Source organism: Pyxicephalus adspersus, chromosome 1, assembly GCF_032062135.1.
Source record: "Pyxicephalus adspersus chromosome 1, UCB_Pads_2.0, whole genome shotgun sequence".
NCBI classification, from domain to species: domain Eukaryota; kingdom Metazoa; phylum Chordata; class Amphibia; order Anura; family Pyxicephalidae; genus Pyxicephalus; species Pyxicephalus adspersus.
This window is the reverse complement of record NC_092858.1, coordinates 48812076-48828797: the sequence shown is the minus strand read 5'-3', so window position 1 is coordinate 48828797 and position 16722 is coordinate 48812076. Positions and strand designations below refer to the sequence as shown.

Genomic DNA, 16722 nt, shown 5'->3' with positions numbered 1-16722 from the left:
ACCCTTTAAGGCAATAAATCCGACCCTTAAGACATTTTTTCTGCTGCCAGTATTTTAAATAATTTCCAGAGACACTGCCGAGTCCGTGAATCCCAGCCAAATACGTGCAGTAGTGTCCCAGAGGAGCAAAGACCGCTACATTTCTCATTACATCACGTCTCACGAATAGACTACTGAACAGCTATTTTACACTGAAACACATGTCATACACAACAATGTGTAGGAGCTAAAAACAATGTAATTCTCCTATAACTTCCATCTCTTCTATTATACGATCCTTCTATGCAGAAGGGTAAAGGCTCTAGTGTTTCTGATTGTAATTGGACGCAAGAGACATTTTTAAACAAAGTTCACTCCTCACTGAAATGGGGCTCATTTCTAGCAACTCATCCATTCCCTGTGATATTTCTACCTCCACTACTTGCTGACAAGCTTCACTTCCAGAACCTAAACATTGTTTCAATCAGTGAAAAATAAAAGCTAGTGTGCCAAAGTAATGTATTGTTTGGCAAAAGGGAAAGCGCTTGTTTTTTTTTACAAATTAGGCTTAGTGCCGTCATCTTCTTCTGAAATTTACTGAAACTTCTAATTGATGTTAATGTTTATCATCGCAGCCACTTGTAGACTAAACCAAAGGCACCTGAGTGACCATGTAAAAGATTCATTTGGAAAAGCAGGAAATGTCTAAACAAGGAACCCCATGGCAAGTATTTTATTGAAAGCTACAAGTTTAAAATTGGTTTTAAACAACATTTCCGTGAATCTTATCATGTTAAAGAGTATGTTTGATTTTAAGGATTGAGTTTACATATACTTTTTACATATACCATTTCATAACGTGATATACCTGATATGGGTAAACATTTGACTCTCATGATGCCGTACTGAGTTGACTAAGTGGAAAATCACCAGGCTCGAGGAAGGCCATGTAGGGGCAAGGGAAAGTACTTTTAGGCATGTGTAAGCTCAGACCAGAGGGATTTGGTGTTTTAATAGTGTTTTTATCCCTTTGCTCCTGGCACCAAATGAAACAGCAGAAAACCAAATGGAAAAGGAGTAAAAACTGGATGATTTGAATCTCCCCTAACAGCTCCCTTAATGCTCCTTCCTTGTGGCAGCTTGGAGCCACATACATATTGTTATAATTCTGGTTAATTCCTGCGGCCACAGACCGGTCTCATTTGTGTGCAATGCCACAAGTGGTAGTGATGCCACTGAAAGAAACTATCGTGACTTCCAGTATGTGCTTCTTTGCTGCACCACTCTGCATAATATGGGGTCAAGGAGGCATGAGGGCAGCTGTGGGGCACAGGAGACATTAATGGCATAGAACAGAAGGGCTAAGATGCAGGCTGTAATAACAATTGGGGATGTAATAATAATTGGAGGTGGGTGGGATTCCGACTTATTATTTGAGTATATTCAGTACACATATTCTCAACCAGTTTTTTTTTCCTTGGGTGAATGTGCTTTAATTGAGTAGAGAAGCTTAGAGAACATAAACTAAATTTTTTAGAGATATCACAATTTCCAGCAGATGTCCTGTAGGCATTATAATAGTCGTAATTTTTAAGACAAGATTTCCGAAATAAAAGGGAAAAACATTTTGTGAAATAATTTTTCATTTTGAAACAATGCAGGCTGAGAAAGAAACATCATTGGATAAAATATCATGGGAGGACAAAAGACTCAAAATAAATTGTGTACATAAGCAGTTTACAAACCATATGACACGGATGCCAAGAACTGTATTTTTTGACTAGATCATTGTTTTGTTCACAGACTCACCCCAGCAATAAAAATGCTGTTAATAAGCTTTACTGACCTTGGAATTTAAAACTAATGTGAAACAGAACCCTTCATATACAGATATGCTTTTTGACTGCAAATTTTCTTTTCAAAGTAATTCAATTGTACTGCATTGGACGTCAAAAGAATTGGTTTGCCACAGGTAAAATCCTATTTACTGGTAGCACAGATAAAAATATGAGACATAATGTATAACACACATGAAGTTATTAAATGGTACAGCTTTCCTTATAGGATATGTAAAACCAATCTCACAATACAATAAGTCACTTTTAAACCTACAGATTTTGTTCAAATAAAAAATTGTGTCTCTGCCATGTACCTGTGGTTCCTGGCAGTTCCTGGTATAGTAAGACTATGGTCTATCCCCTGGATATGCTCCGGTGTTGTCACCCCATTACACAGTTTCAGATGGAGACTAAAATGGGACAATTTAAAATGCTACACAAACATAGAACACTGTTGTCACTATTGTAAAACCCTCCATGAAGTATTCTGTTCCTGGACAGCATGTCGACAAGAAATATCTGCAGCTACCTGAACAGCACAGAGATGCTACAGGAGGACAAATAAAAGGCATTTTAATATAAAATACAGTAATTAGCAAGCCAAGACAATTAAAATCCCCAACTAAACAGAGGTGTCTTGGCAGGTCTTCCTAATGCACACAGCCAGGAGAATTATTGCCCGATTAGGCTAACACTTATATACATGGATAGAGGAATGTTGATGCTGGCATTTTCACCTGAGCAAGATGTTCCTGTCAAACAGTGTGCAGGTACCTTCAGGGCCTTCCCTGACATTTATGGGGGAGCTTTACAGTCACTCTCTCTCCATTAGTGGAAGTCTTCCTTCAGAGGAGCTCCTAAAGCTGCGTACACACTTCCAATTTTTATCGTTCAAAATTAATGACGAACGAATGACGAATGATCGATTGGGCAAAAATCGTTCGTAAAAAAAGTAACCAACTACGCCGACGAACGAGGAAAGTCGTTGGAAATGAACGACGGACCGACGGATCGGATTGGACGACGATCGTTGACCATCGTTCGTGTGTATGATCGTTCATTGATCGTCCATGGTCTGAGCATGCGTGATGAATGAACGTTCGTTCACTTCCTGTCGTGCACGTCACTTCCTGTATCGCTCAAACGATCGCATCTATTGTGTGTACAATATCTACGAACGATCGTGTCGTTATCTGTATGTACAGGACCGGTGCTATACGATCGTTCGCAGATATCGTGCAGGATCGTTCGTCGTTCGTTTACCAACGATAATAATTGGAAGTGTGTACGTAGCTTTACATGGTATTTGATGGGCTGGTCATGGCTAGCCCAAGAGGACGGGGATCTGCCTGGTTTCAGTCAGGTGGGTCAGGTTGACCCAGTCCCCTGCCTGGAGCCTTACAGCCCTGGAAAGATCAGGAACATGAAGTACTTTCTCTTTGGAGCACCAAAAGTATCCTACTACACTTTTTTTGTGTTGGCGTTTTATTCACGGTTACTTTTTTCTATTCACAGAGGTTTTGGATTCAGGAGAACCCACCATGGACTTAAAGTTCCTCTGAAATTGAATTTAGGGATAATTTAGTTGTTATTTAACTAAAGGCCTTGGATCTTTGTTGCGGATACAGATTAAGTGTCCAAAACCAAAGCTGAGCCTGTACTACATAAATATGATACAGAACAAAACTTCCATGTCTTCAGTCTTCTTGTGCATGTAAGCCATGATACAAAATAAATTGAGAACATTAAAAGCATCTTGTCAAACTAGCAGACATATTCTAAACATTTGATATATCAAAGCCACAAAATAGACCTAACTCCCATGTCAATGAGACATCTCTGGCTACATTTAGGAACTCCAAGAAAAGGAACCCTGAAGGGACACGTGAAATGTAGAATAATATATAAAGGTCATTTTGTAAAATGTGGCATCATGGAGTGCTGCGTCTGCATTAACTCATACAGATATGCCTCATTTTGGAACATCAGTTCCTAGAGTATATGAAAATATGCTATAAACTGAGTTTTTATGTTTGGATACATGAACGTAAACAGAACAATACCAAGAGGTTCTAAAAAAAACACACACTGTGCCAGACCAGTATGTTAGTTAGCGCATGACTCCTTCTAAACACCACTTGCCCTTTTTCCACAGTCACACACACCCTTATGGACTGTTTGCTTTATCCCAGCCCTAGCAAGTTCAGTCACTGCCCTTTGGATCCTCTTACATCACCTGGAATAAACCGAGATAGGCATACTCACATACCGGTCTCTCGTATTAAAGAAAAAAAAGGCCTGGACTGTTATAAGAAAGGCTACAGTGTGGGTCCTAGAAATATAATACAAACAATGAGCAATATGTCAGTCTACGAAGTTCATAATTTAACTTAAAAGTAATAGAGGCGCTGATTGGAGGGTATTTTTTATCATCACAATGCTAAGTTCTGTCTAGGGAAACTATTGCTCTGCATTTATTTTATTATTGATGCGCATACAATGTTTAGTGGGTCACAGCAGCAGCTCATAAAACCTGAATAAGCAAAATGAAAATAGTGGCAGTGCCCACTGACAGCAGTCGTACAAGCTATATATGCGAGGAGGTAGAGATTTTTGGCAAATGACGAGTTTCTTCCGCTATACGCTCAGCACACAGCTGTGAAATTCTACAAGCCCACCCAGCACAGAGCAGTGCGATTCTCTTTAATTTCCTCGCCCCTTTTCCTAACTCCTCTGTGTTCCATTAAGTCCCTGTAGTAATTTGAGGAGACCCTATCCCCAGACCATTTATTTTAACAATCTTTCCTTGAACAAATTATTATCTATTCTGTAAACTTTTAAAAGCCCCAGGTCTGCTGCTGGGAGCATATATCTTCTATGTGGTGTCAGCAGCCCCAGCAGTCTCAGAACGGTCTCCCAAGTGACATTTTATAGTGTTACCCTCACTCCCTTCCTTCCTTACAGCTACATTAAACGTTTTATAGGGTGCAGAGGGAAGCCTACATTAAGAGTAATTAGAAGAGGAGCTTAATTAGAGTAATTAGAGGAGAAAGCTTTAATGGTCAAGGAGGAAGGGTGTTGTGCTGGGGAATTTACTAGTCAATTTCTCTAGATAGATTACATAGGCACATTGCATCAGACAGGAAAATTTCTGAACCAATGATTGTGGAGCCAATGATTATTCATCCAGGCATTCAGTGGTGTAATATGGGAAGTGCACAGAAGTCCCTGGTCTTCCTTTCACTCCGGGAGTTAGGTGATGCTAGCTATATAATGGTAGAGTGTTAAACTATCACTTTGATTAATAATCACTTTCTGAAAGAGAAAAATCAGTCCTGGCAGAAATTCCAGTCAAAGTTTCCTTTGCTGTGTAGAATGATAACAATCACACACGTGAACCTGAGATGTATACATTAACACCTGAAAGCATTTTGTTATACCTGTTTAATAAGTGTAAAACATTCCTTCAGGTGCATTCTTAGACAATGTTATCAGTCCTACCAAGTTCAGCCTGTGGAATTCAGAACACCTCCCCCCTATTTTTGTACTCCTGACACACCAGAACCCTGTGTACAGTACTGGACATTTGAGAAAAAATAACTGAGTAATAATGTTGTTATTTTTTCAATCACAGAAATTAGTCACTTGTTTAAAAGGTTGTACAGCTCTGTTTATTTAGTATATAGGAGGACTAACTAACATCCAATGCCTTCCTGCTTCATCTTCAGTGAGAGAAACAAATCCACAATGTGCAGTTACCAAAAACATATCATTAGAAGACACAGATTTGTAACCGACACATCAGACGCAAGGTCAGCAATGTCATTGTTGGTAACTGGCGTGTTCTGGTTACCTTGACATCAGTTCACAAAAGTCTTCATTGTCCTTGGGGTGCTTTACTTGCATGCCAACCACAGGTAGATTAGCTTGGCACAGAACCCCTTCACTGGGTAAACACTTTCTCCTTCTTATAAGGGTCACTTGTATCTTTGAATAAACTGTGCACAATGCATGCAGTTAAAATGTAACATTCAAAGGAACTTTTGTGTTTGGTTCTTTTTTACAAGACAGTGTAACCATTGCAGAAAACCAAATATTATTACAGCATTGCACAGGAAACAATTAAAGATGAATTCCAGCCTTCCCTCCATTATACAGGCTCATCACCCGTGCTGAAATTGCTTAGGCTACGTACACACGTTAGACTTTTGTCGTTGGAAAGGACTGAAAGATGAAGGAATGAGTGATGTACATACAGCGCCATTCTTCCCCTACGGAGAGGGGAGAACAATGGAGTCGTGAGTCGTTCATGAACGACATCGGACAGCCACTGTACACACGTCAAATTATCGTCCGATATCCGCCCTGAAACAATAATTGGATGAGAATCATCCGACGTGTGTACGTCGCCTTACTCCGACTTCACTGCACAATTTGATTTTCGCACAAGAATCCGCGAATCAGATAGACACTGCTTTATTTTTTGCCTGAAGGAAATCCAGCATCATTTAGCCCTCCATAGCTAGATTGTCATTCCTTCACTCTCGTTTCATTCATTGAACTTTATTTCTTTCAATCATGGAGGCTCAGCATCTCATGCGAGCATTACATACGACAGTCTCAATGCAAATGCAGGCTGCCTAGAACACAATGAAATCCACTCACCATAGTGATATTTGCATAACTTCTCGTTAGAACCAACTAACTGCTTGATTATGGTTGATGGCCCTTGAGGGAAATAGGAGCTTTGATGTTTTCAAGAAGCTATGTACAACACCCTGATGGTTCTACCTAAAACAGCCATTTTCCAGCTTAGAGAAAAAATACATGGATCTAAAATAAGGTATGCAATGGAAACTGAAAGTTTCTATTTTAAAATTCAATAATGGGGGGCACCACATTACAAAACATACATAAATACTCTATAAAGGCTATGAGACAAGCATTTACCCAGAATGTTTTTTTATTCAATCCATTTTAACATTCACATAGTTTGTAAAGCGAATGATGTTGATTTCCCATCCAATGGTAACAGTGCACAGAGGTTTTTGTAAACTTTTCTTCTTTTCTCATGTTCTAGCTCTCTAGCAATCCCTAGATAACAGCTACAAAAACTAAATGTAAAAATTCTCTTAACTTCCTCCTTTCTCTATTGGTTGGAATTATGTATTTTTTCTGTCGGCCGACCTCAACCCACTGAAAAAATAATGGTTCCAGCCAATGCGAAAAGAAGGGATTTAAAAGTCTGAGTTCAAGTTTAGGTTTTCACAGCTGCCATCTAGAGATTGCTGAAGGGCTGTGACAAATAAGAAGATGCCTACAAGGGCCTCTATGAACAGGTATTTTTTAATGGGATAACAAGGCAAATAACATGATTTGCCATGAAGTTGGGTTAATAAATGCTGCTGGACTTGTGAATGCACCTAAAAAACAGGGCACTCTGGGCGATTCTATAATAGTAGTCAACACTTTTTATTTTGCAGAAACAAACAATCACATTATTGGCGAAAATATGAATACAACTGGTAAATGATGATACAGATTATGCTATGCTGCCTTGCAGCAGCCTAATTGGGATGACTAAAGTACAATATCCCTTAAATGATGTTTTCTATAAAATCACCTCTATTCTCAACAATGTCTGTTGAAAAGTTGCCTAGCCAACTGTTCAGATCCTAAACCTTTACAGCCAGGTTTCAGAGCTCCAGATAAAAGACCTGTACCTTGTAGTTCAACACTAAAAACCTCCATCACAAGATCACTAAGTACCATTTTAACAAAAGCTGCACATTTAATCTCAAACCCCAGTCAGCTATCTAGATGCCTTTTCGCACAGTAAGTGTTAACTCCTCTCTTAGTCTAGAGAGCAGAAAATAAGGTGAAATACTTATTTTCTCGCTTCCTCACGTTTTCTTCCTGTCATATGATATATCAGTTGTCGCCTACCCAACATCATTTAGAATGCAAGATTAGTAATACAAAATAAAATTAGTAATAAAACTCAGAAATGATATAAAATATTACTATCTTGTCAAGTTTTTATAGGTCAAATTAGTTAACAGTCATAAAGCATGTTGGGGAAATCTAAACTTGGAACCCTATATAAGCAGGGCTAGTTTTCAGTGTCGGAATTTAAACTGCAAGCAGTCGGGCAAATATTACTGAAATTAAATAAATATAAACACCCCAAAATGTATGTTTCAGTCTGCTAGACCCTACCGAAGCACTCTACTAGTACGTGGCTCTGAAAACCACAGCGTATGATAGCCAGACCGTCAGAATATCTCAGTATTCCTCAGTCTCTACAGCTCTTTTAGATGTGACAAAAACAACATACCCAGAGTATACTAATACCAAACTCCTTGTACACACTTATCTCTCGTCTGGACTTCTGTAACATCCTGCTCCCTGGTATTCCACTAACCCGACTCTCTCCTCTACAATCGAATGAATTCTGCAGCCAGACTCATCCATCCTTCCCTCCGCTCCTCTTCTGCTGCATCTCTTTGTAGTTCTCTTCACTGGCTTCCATTTCACTGTAGAATCAAATTCAAGCTCCTGTGCTTTGCCTCCAAATCCCTCCACAGTTGTTGACCCACTTACCGTATTTTTCGGACCATAAGACGCTCCGGACTATAAGACGCACCAGGTTTTCCGCACAAGGGAAAACAAGAAAAAAAAAACTCCTCCTGTGTCACTGTCTGTATCTTTATGTCATTGCAACCCCTATTTAATGTACAGCGCTGCGTAACATGTTGGCGCTATATAAATCCTATTTATATAAAAATAATATACGCCTTGCAATAACAAGTTGAACACCGGTGATTTATTGCTTTATAAAAATAAACTTATCCTGTATTACTTGAAGGCAGCTTTTCTTTAACTCTAAAAATATACTGCAGGAGACTTACCCAACATATACCTATAGATTACGAGACGAAAATGGGTGAACACATCATCAGTACTTTATTTTTTCATTGCATTACAATATTTTAATGAACTATGCAGTTTTTATGTACTATAATAAACTTTTTGAGCAGTTACTGTCCATCAATAATAATAAGTTAGGAGTACAGATACAATTGTAAGTGTACATTAAGATAACACCCAACATCTCATTTCAAAACTAAATATCTTTATCTTTTCTTTCTTCTTGTCAGACAGGATTTCTACTAAGCAAATATATATTACCAACTACTACTAGTTACTAAAAGGTGCTGCTGATGCCAAAGATGTAAGCATAGGGCACATTTATCAGGATGTATTTGGTACAGCACCTGTCACCTACCAAGTGTAAGGACAGACAATGTAACCCATACTGTATACAGCCTATTCACAAAACTTCTATATGTTGTTATCCTGGCCTGGGCTATGACAGCGAGGTAATACAAGGCAGCCCATTTTATGACAGTGATATAGATGTTTTACTGACATCTCTACTTTTCAAGGTAGATACTAACAGACACTTACCTTGACAATGGCTTCTCTGCACATCATGTATAGATTTCCAAATGTCGAAGTGCAGAAAAGACTTTTTTAAAGGCAGCAGTGTTAAAATGGCTACGATAGATTAGGGAAGTGGTATCTTTGCCTCAGCCTCATGAGTCATACATGAAACCGAGTGTTTGTGAAGAAGGGAACGCCCATGTTGCTTGGGGCCCAATTATCCTGCTAGGTCAAACATGCAAATGTGCAGGTAAGACAACACATGGTGCAGGATGGGAAGAGGAACGCCCTGCCCCACCTTAATTACTTACAGAGCAAAGTGCATTAGTAGGCAGATGGATAATTCAGCGACACATAGAAAGCAGAACATGGAGTAGTGAAACTGTGACTGCAGTATTAAAACATGTTTAAAAGAAGATTTGTTTTATTACGACATCAGTAATTTCACATTGTGCAGTAAAAAAAAAAAAAAAAAAAACTTTTACAAAACTTATTATGCGTATTAATATTACACAGCAGTCTACAGTTTCATTATAAAACATTTACAAACTTTCATAGCCTCTTAACACCAGAATAGTCTTTTGCACTGCACTTAATGTATATGTGCGATGGTCCAGTAAGGCAACCCATTTGTTTAGGTGGGCTGCCTAGTGCACTACAGAGGACCAAAGTCTGGATGTGCAGAGCTATCTCCAAGCACAGAGCACCACAACAAAAAGCAGTGCTTTACTACATGTTGTGGTATGCTGCAACATACATAAGATGCATGACTGGGGGGGGGGTCTGTCAGTGAGGTGTCCGCCACTGAGGGGGTTATTTATTGGGTTTTGCACTGGGAGTCTGATACTGAGGTCTGTATTCAATGTCCAACACTAAGGTCCTAATGAGAGGGTCTCACTAATGGGGCCTGTCACTTACACTGTCCCTCATAGACCGCAGTAATCATTTGCAGTAGTTACAGTGCATAGACAAGTACTTGAGTTAACCATATCCAACATTCCAGTACAATTAGCCATGCCTTTACCTCTGTAATATTCTGTCCCATCTAACAAAACATCTAAAGTTGTGAGCTTTGCATTAGAAGGATGCATTAGGGTGCATTTCAATTCAGAATGAACAGTGGAACTGCTTGCATGTCCGACTTATTAAGCAACAGATCACAATCAATGACAGAAAAAGTGATGCGGATGGCTGTGTGTGGCAAGGAAGGTATAGCACTGGGGCATTTTAAAGGGATAGGTTGCTGTACTGGGCAGATCACACAGCAAAAAGTTTTTAGAGAAACTGAATTTGACTCAATCTGTATGGAGGCATCGACCCCACAGACTCATTTAATTAGGACTGAAAACAATACTTTTGTATAGAGCCGCCCTTGGTGTCAAATACACCAATACACATTTGAGTTTAAGGGAGCTTTTGAAGGTGTTTAGAGTTCCTCTTTAACATAAACTTCTCACTTTCTAAAAGCTACAGAATATGATCAAAGAAATGAATCTTTTAAACTACATAGATACCATGTATCATTTCCATTTTATCATGGCAGGACTGTTTAATTGTCATTTGGTGCCAGGACTACTAAAATGATATTTACAACATGTCCTGAAGATTTTGTGTCTGTGCCAACCCCACTGCACTAGGAGTCACCCTACATCTGTGTTCACACCCATCACTGGCAGTTGTCCATTCATGGTAAATGTTAGGCACAAAGGGGGAATATACTCTATCTTATATTAAAAGGAAAACTGTATAGGGGGGAAAGTTTTAGGTTACCAGTGGTGACCTTCTTCTGAAAATGGCAAAGCACACATACACAACCAGTGAAGTTATTCTGAAGTCAGAGATTGTAAGATTGTATTTGCTTGTGTGGGCCAAGTAAGTTATTATTAAAATTAACCTAAACTAGCCAAAATGTTTCTAGAGTAACAGGAATGCTGATGTGTAGGCATTCTGTATACCTGCAAGTACCCATGTTAGTCTGACATGAGAATGGCGTATGGCGTGTGAACTAGAACTTTCATAAGCATAAATCAGCCAAAGCAGCCTACATATTTGTTAGTGCCATTTACCAGATAGGTCTGTCTTTCCTCTCTTTGAACCTGGCATTTTGTCTGAAAAGATGTAATTAGTACTCAACAACACTCTTCAGTAACACACTGAAAAGGAAGGTGCTTCTATACAGTGCTAACTTGAAACATTTAGCTGTATTGGAACAGACACTTCCCTTCTTGTGGTAGATCAAGCAAAGGAAACACACTCACTAAAGTCACAGATAAAACCAGGGAGGAAGAACACGTTAAAGGGGCAAACAACAAGAAATACAGCAACACAGAAAATACAAAACGCAAGTTTCCAAACTGAACAGATAATAGTTTTGGGAAACTTTCCAACATTCTCATTTTCTACTTTTCTTAATAAACATTGTTGTATATTAAATTGTGTACAAAAATATTTGTTTTTCAAATAAAAATATTTCGCAGAACATTATCAGTTCTGTCTAAAGAGATAACACATTAAGAAGAGGTAGAGGTGTCCCTTCCAGATTTGCATTATATTACATTGCAGCACTGTACCTTATGCCCAACTACCTCCTCTGGAGGAAGAACAGCACCACCACTGCAAACACAAGGGCAAAACCTAAAAAAAACGTTCATCTTTGGTGAGGCTTGCCACTCCTGGGGGTATAGCGGACGTTTGCTATGCGTTTGGGAGCAGCTAACCATGGAGCTTTCAACCTCAAGTCTGAAGGAGGCCTTACTCCTTCAATTCATTTAGCCGTGTATGTGTGTAAATGGCAGTAACGCAATTAAGATGAACTTTGTCAATAATAAAAATTAGCCTGGGCTCAACTTTTTGGTTGGCTGCTTTAAGAGGCCTTATATATGCCTTATATAAACAAAAATGTTTACTTTTTGAATCAAATAGGTGTAATTTCTTTAAAATAATTGCCAGGACAGACCCTAACTTGTCATCCTTCTGTAATGCTTTACCTCTCCACCCAACAAAACTTCTATGCACACTCCTACCAAATCCATGCTGTGTGGCCAACATGGAGCTGCACAAGTCTAATTGATAGACAGATTGTTAATGGATTTTTAAGCATGTGCAGAAGGTTAAGAGAGCTGTGGACAGTACAAAGAGGTGAATATATGACTTAAAGGGGGGATTATGTAAAATAACAAAGTACAGACATCATCTTGTGATCTTTACAAGTACAATAGTAATTAAAAAAGTTTTTTTAGAATAAAGCTCACCACAGTCTTAAAAGAAATATTTGCCTGAAGGGACCAACAGTACTTCATATGTCATAGTTCTCCCCAGAGGGTTTTAGCCGGTTGCTCCGCCCGGCTGATTTGAATACCCCGCCCAGCTCTCGGCAGCTCTCATCCTCGGATGCACGGATCTCAGTGAGGCTGCTCCGTGCTGTGTGTCATCCGTTCAGAGGATTGCTGCCGATGAGAGGTGAGCACACAGCTCAGCCTTCATGTGAAAGAGACACAGGCAGCCCCGCCCCCATCTCATAGTACGAGCTCTGCCTGGGAAATGTATCCAGTGTGTATAAAGTGTGCATGTCATTCTGCATCCTCACAGCTCTGTGTACAAACCTCCATATCTCCTAATATGTATGTCACAATGACCTGTAATTTTCAGGGTGTACAGGAAAAAAAACGTTCATCTTTGGTGAGGCTTGCCACTCCTGGGGGTATAGCGGACGTTTGCTATGCGTTTGGGAGCAGCTAACCATGGAGCTTTCAACCTCAAGTCTGAAGGAGGCCTTACTCCTTCAATTCATTTAGCCGTGTATGTGTGTAAATGGCAGTAACGCAATTAAGATGAACTTTGTCAATAATAAAAATTAGCCTGGGCTCAACTTTTTGGTTGGCTGCTTTAAGAGGCCTTATATATGCCTTATATAAACAAAAATGTTTACTTTTTGAATCAAATAGGTGTAATTTCTTTAAAATAATTGCCAGGACAGACCCTAACTTGTCATCCTTCTGTAATGCTTTACCTCTCCACCCAACAAAACTTCTATGCACACTCCTACCAAATCCATGCTGTGTGGCCAACATGGAGCTGCACAAGTCTAATTGATAGACAGATTGTTAATGGATTTTTAAGCATGTGCAGAAGGTTAAGAGAGCTGTGGACAGTACAAAGAGGTGAATATATGACTTAAAGGGGGGATTATGTAAAATAACAAAGTACAGACATCATCTTGTGATCTTTACAAGTACAATAGTAATTAAAAAAGGTTTTTTAGAATAAAGCTCACCACAGTCTTAAAAGAAATATTTGCCTGAAGGGACCAACAGTACTTCATATGTATTTGTGCAAGAATATTGCAGCAGATTCTACTCCTTTCACTTCTGCTTTGCTGGAAACACTCAGAGAAAAGTTGTCTCATGTTACAGTTCACAGTTTTCTACCATAATTCAAAAATCATTTGAGAGCTTTGAAATGATTTTACTTTTACTAAAAATCCACAAAATTTTAAAATTGAGCTTTTAGGTCTGTAAAAGGAAGCACTTTACCAGTCAGATTTGTGAAAGTAATGCTTGGCAACATTTGTTCTGAAAATGGGAAAAAGTAATTACTGTACTCTTTGACCTGTAATAACCCGGAGCACATTACTTATTCATTTTGCACATACACCAGGGTTATGTTCTGAGTGCTGAAAGCAGTTTTTCACACATTCAGCATCCTAAACATAACCAGCCCACTATGGGTGTACTATACTTCATGTTAGTGGAGTTCTAACCTGGCAGTGTCAAGGTAGCAGATCATTTTAGTTTTTGGTGTGTGATATATATATGAGGTTGGACATCAACAATCAGATCTTGTAGATAATGTGTGTGAAAGAAAAACAATAGACCAGGTCATGGTGGACTGGTTCCAGTATGAAGTGGTTAGTACCTACTAAAAGTAATCCATGGAAGGACAAGCTGTGAATCAGCCACAATGGTATAGAGGAACAAGGCTCACTGATGAACGGGTGTGTGTTAAGGGGAAGGGACTCCTTCCCTACGTAACAGCAGACCAGGAAAGAGCTTGAATTGGAATCAAATTTTTTTGGCTTGCAAGCTACTTTTAAAATGACCAAATCAAAATGATCTACCAATAATACAAACTTGGACTCAATAACTTCTGTGCCAGGTAGAGTTTATTTTGAAAGGCAGGGCTCCGCAATGTACTCACATTGCCTTTGGAATCTACCGGTAGATCGCGATCCACCTGTTGGGCACCCCTGATTTACATCATAGTTCACATCCTGTATGTAAGGAAAGTCAAATAGCTTGTGACCTGCACAATAATAATCTACTTACCGACAACAGAAAAGCACTATTATTATACATAATGTGCAGTTAAAGATATTACAAAAATGTGTCATGGTTTACAGATAAACAGATCTTTGCTTCCCTACCCCTAACAAGTAAACAAGCTTTGCAGGGTAGCTGCTGCACTGATAGCAAAGAGATAATAAAATAGTGCTGCGCACCTTAGCTTTCAACTATTCACCCACCTTGGAGTTTTGTTCCTTTCCATCTACAAATATCCTCCTGTTGTGCAAAAAAAATACAATAAAGTAATTGTGTACTGTGTTTTGACAACTTGATATGAGGCCACACAAGGATTTGCAGTCGCATTACCCACAGCAGCTTGTCAGAAATCTCTCCGGCTTCCCACAGGTCGGTGCTGACGAGCTAAACACCAAGCCAGGGTGGTAGGAATGGAAAAGGGGGAAAGTGGTGGTATCATGCAATATCCAGAGCTAGTGTCCACCTTGTCAAGGTTAATTGTGGCAATAGGAAGAAAGGGGAGACATAAAAGTAAAGACTCTGTGGTGCCTGAGCTTATACATTTCTGCTCAAGTATGGGTTTATTGTAAGGTAATATGTTAACACTAAATAAAAATATAAACATAATAGGTACCCACCTTAAAAAACTACAAAATAAAAAGGAAATATATAGTATTTATATTTTTGACATGTCTGCAGACTACTGGCTCCTGTGCTGATCATTCCTACCAAAAACCTAAATTGATCTTTATCCTTATCCTTTTTCCAGTACTGGGGACCACTGGCCTGAAATACGTATGTATGGGTCAGGTGTCAGAACCCCAATATAAACATGCCTTTTGTTTGAATTAAAAGTAATGAAGCAAGAATAAGAATTCAGGCTTTATAAAGTGAATATTACATAAGCAATTATTATTGTTCATCATAAGAATTAATAATTTTATCACATTATGATAAAATCTTACTTAGTAATATAAATGATATTCATTCCTTTATCATCAGCTACTTTCCCACCAAATCCTGTGTTTAGGTTCCAACCCCTGGAGGATTTCTTGCATTAGCACGGCGTGATAACATTATCATAAGGATGCCTCTAATACCATTTTATTTACAAGGGTAGTTTTCGTATCAGCCGATTAAACTGCCCCGATACAGCTTAAAACCTGCTCAATATCCAAGATGAATGTGCTCTTATAAAAATTATGAAACATGACAATAAGTAAAATCTGGCCAGGAAAGTTGAGCTAGCAGAAGTACTTGCAGAAGGGATACAGATACTTTTTTTCTCTACACACTAGCACATACTACAGTATAGGCTGGGAATTTTTGTTTTCATTTATCCCGGTAGTGAAACCTTGATAATTATTGTCAGAGACCAGCATTTCTGCCTGCTGCTTCAGATGAAGCTAATTCATGTGAAAAGAGTTGTGCAATCTCCTGACCCTGACTGTGATGCAAGCAGTGACTACACCTCAAAGCATCACAAGACACAGAACAAACAATGTGTGCTCATTGCTCTGCTTGGAACACTCATACAACTAGTGATGATTCAACTGACCTAACCAGACAACTCCATTGTGTACACCGACCTGAACAGTGAGCTCTGGGAACCTTTAGAATCTCTTAAGTATAACTACAACCACAAAAGGTGGGCAAAGTGTGCAATGGCATATTTAATGAGGTTATATTGTCCATGAATACTGACCCAACTAACATTTCAGTAGAAGCTTTACCTTCACATTCTGCTAACATTCCATGAAATCTTTTCTGGTTATCTTTGCTACAACAGGTCAGAAGGTGACAGCTATATCAATGCATGTGGCCTTATTTATCATCATGCCTATTCCTAGTTCTACTATGTTATGTTCAGAGAATGAAAGAGATCTGAGGGTCCACAAGAACAAGCTAACAATAGTCACCATACAATAAGAAATGTGTCCATTTCTGATTTGGTTTCACTTTGTCATGAGGGCCCAATGTTCCCGGACTTTAATCCTAATTCAAGAGAAAGACAAAATAACCTTTATATTGAGGCTCCCCACAAACTGAATAGGGTATATTATATGCTTGTTTTTTCTTTTAGTCAATTTATCCCCCAATATGGCAGACTTTCTCCTCCTATTTAACCCGTCCTTCTTCTCTTCATTACAGTTAGTTGCAGT

General features: G+C 38.9%; 1 protein-coding gene across 5 annotated transcripts in view; it reads right to left on the bottom strand.

The window, feature by feature from the left end:
* Positions 1 to 16722, bottom strand: part of ELF1 (E74 like ETS transcription factor 1) — a 77098-nt gene that overhangs the window by 46973 nt on the left and 13403 nt on the right. Inside the window, exon 1 of one of the 5 annotated variants that reach the window (XM_072410381.1) lies at positions 9288 to 9443. The exons of the other annotated variants lie outside the window; for them this stretch is intronic. The gene's annotated coding sequence lies outside the window, so the exon portion shown is untranslated. Of the gene's footprint in view, positions 1 to 9287; positions 9444 to 16722 lie in introns of those variants that run through there. 5 annotated transcript variants of the gene reach the window in all.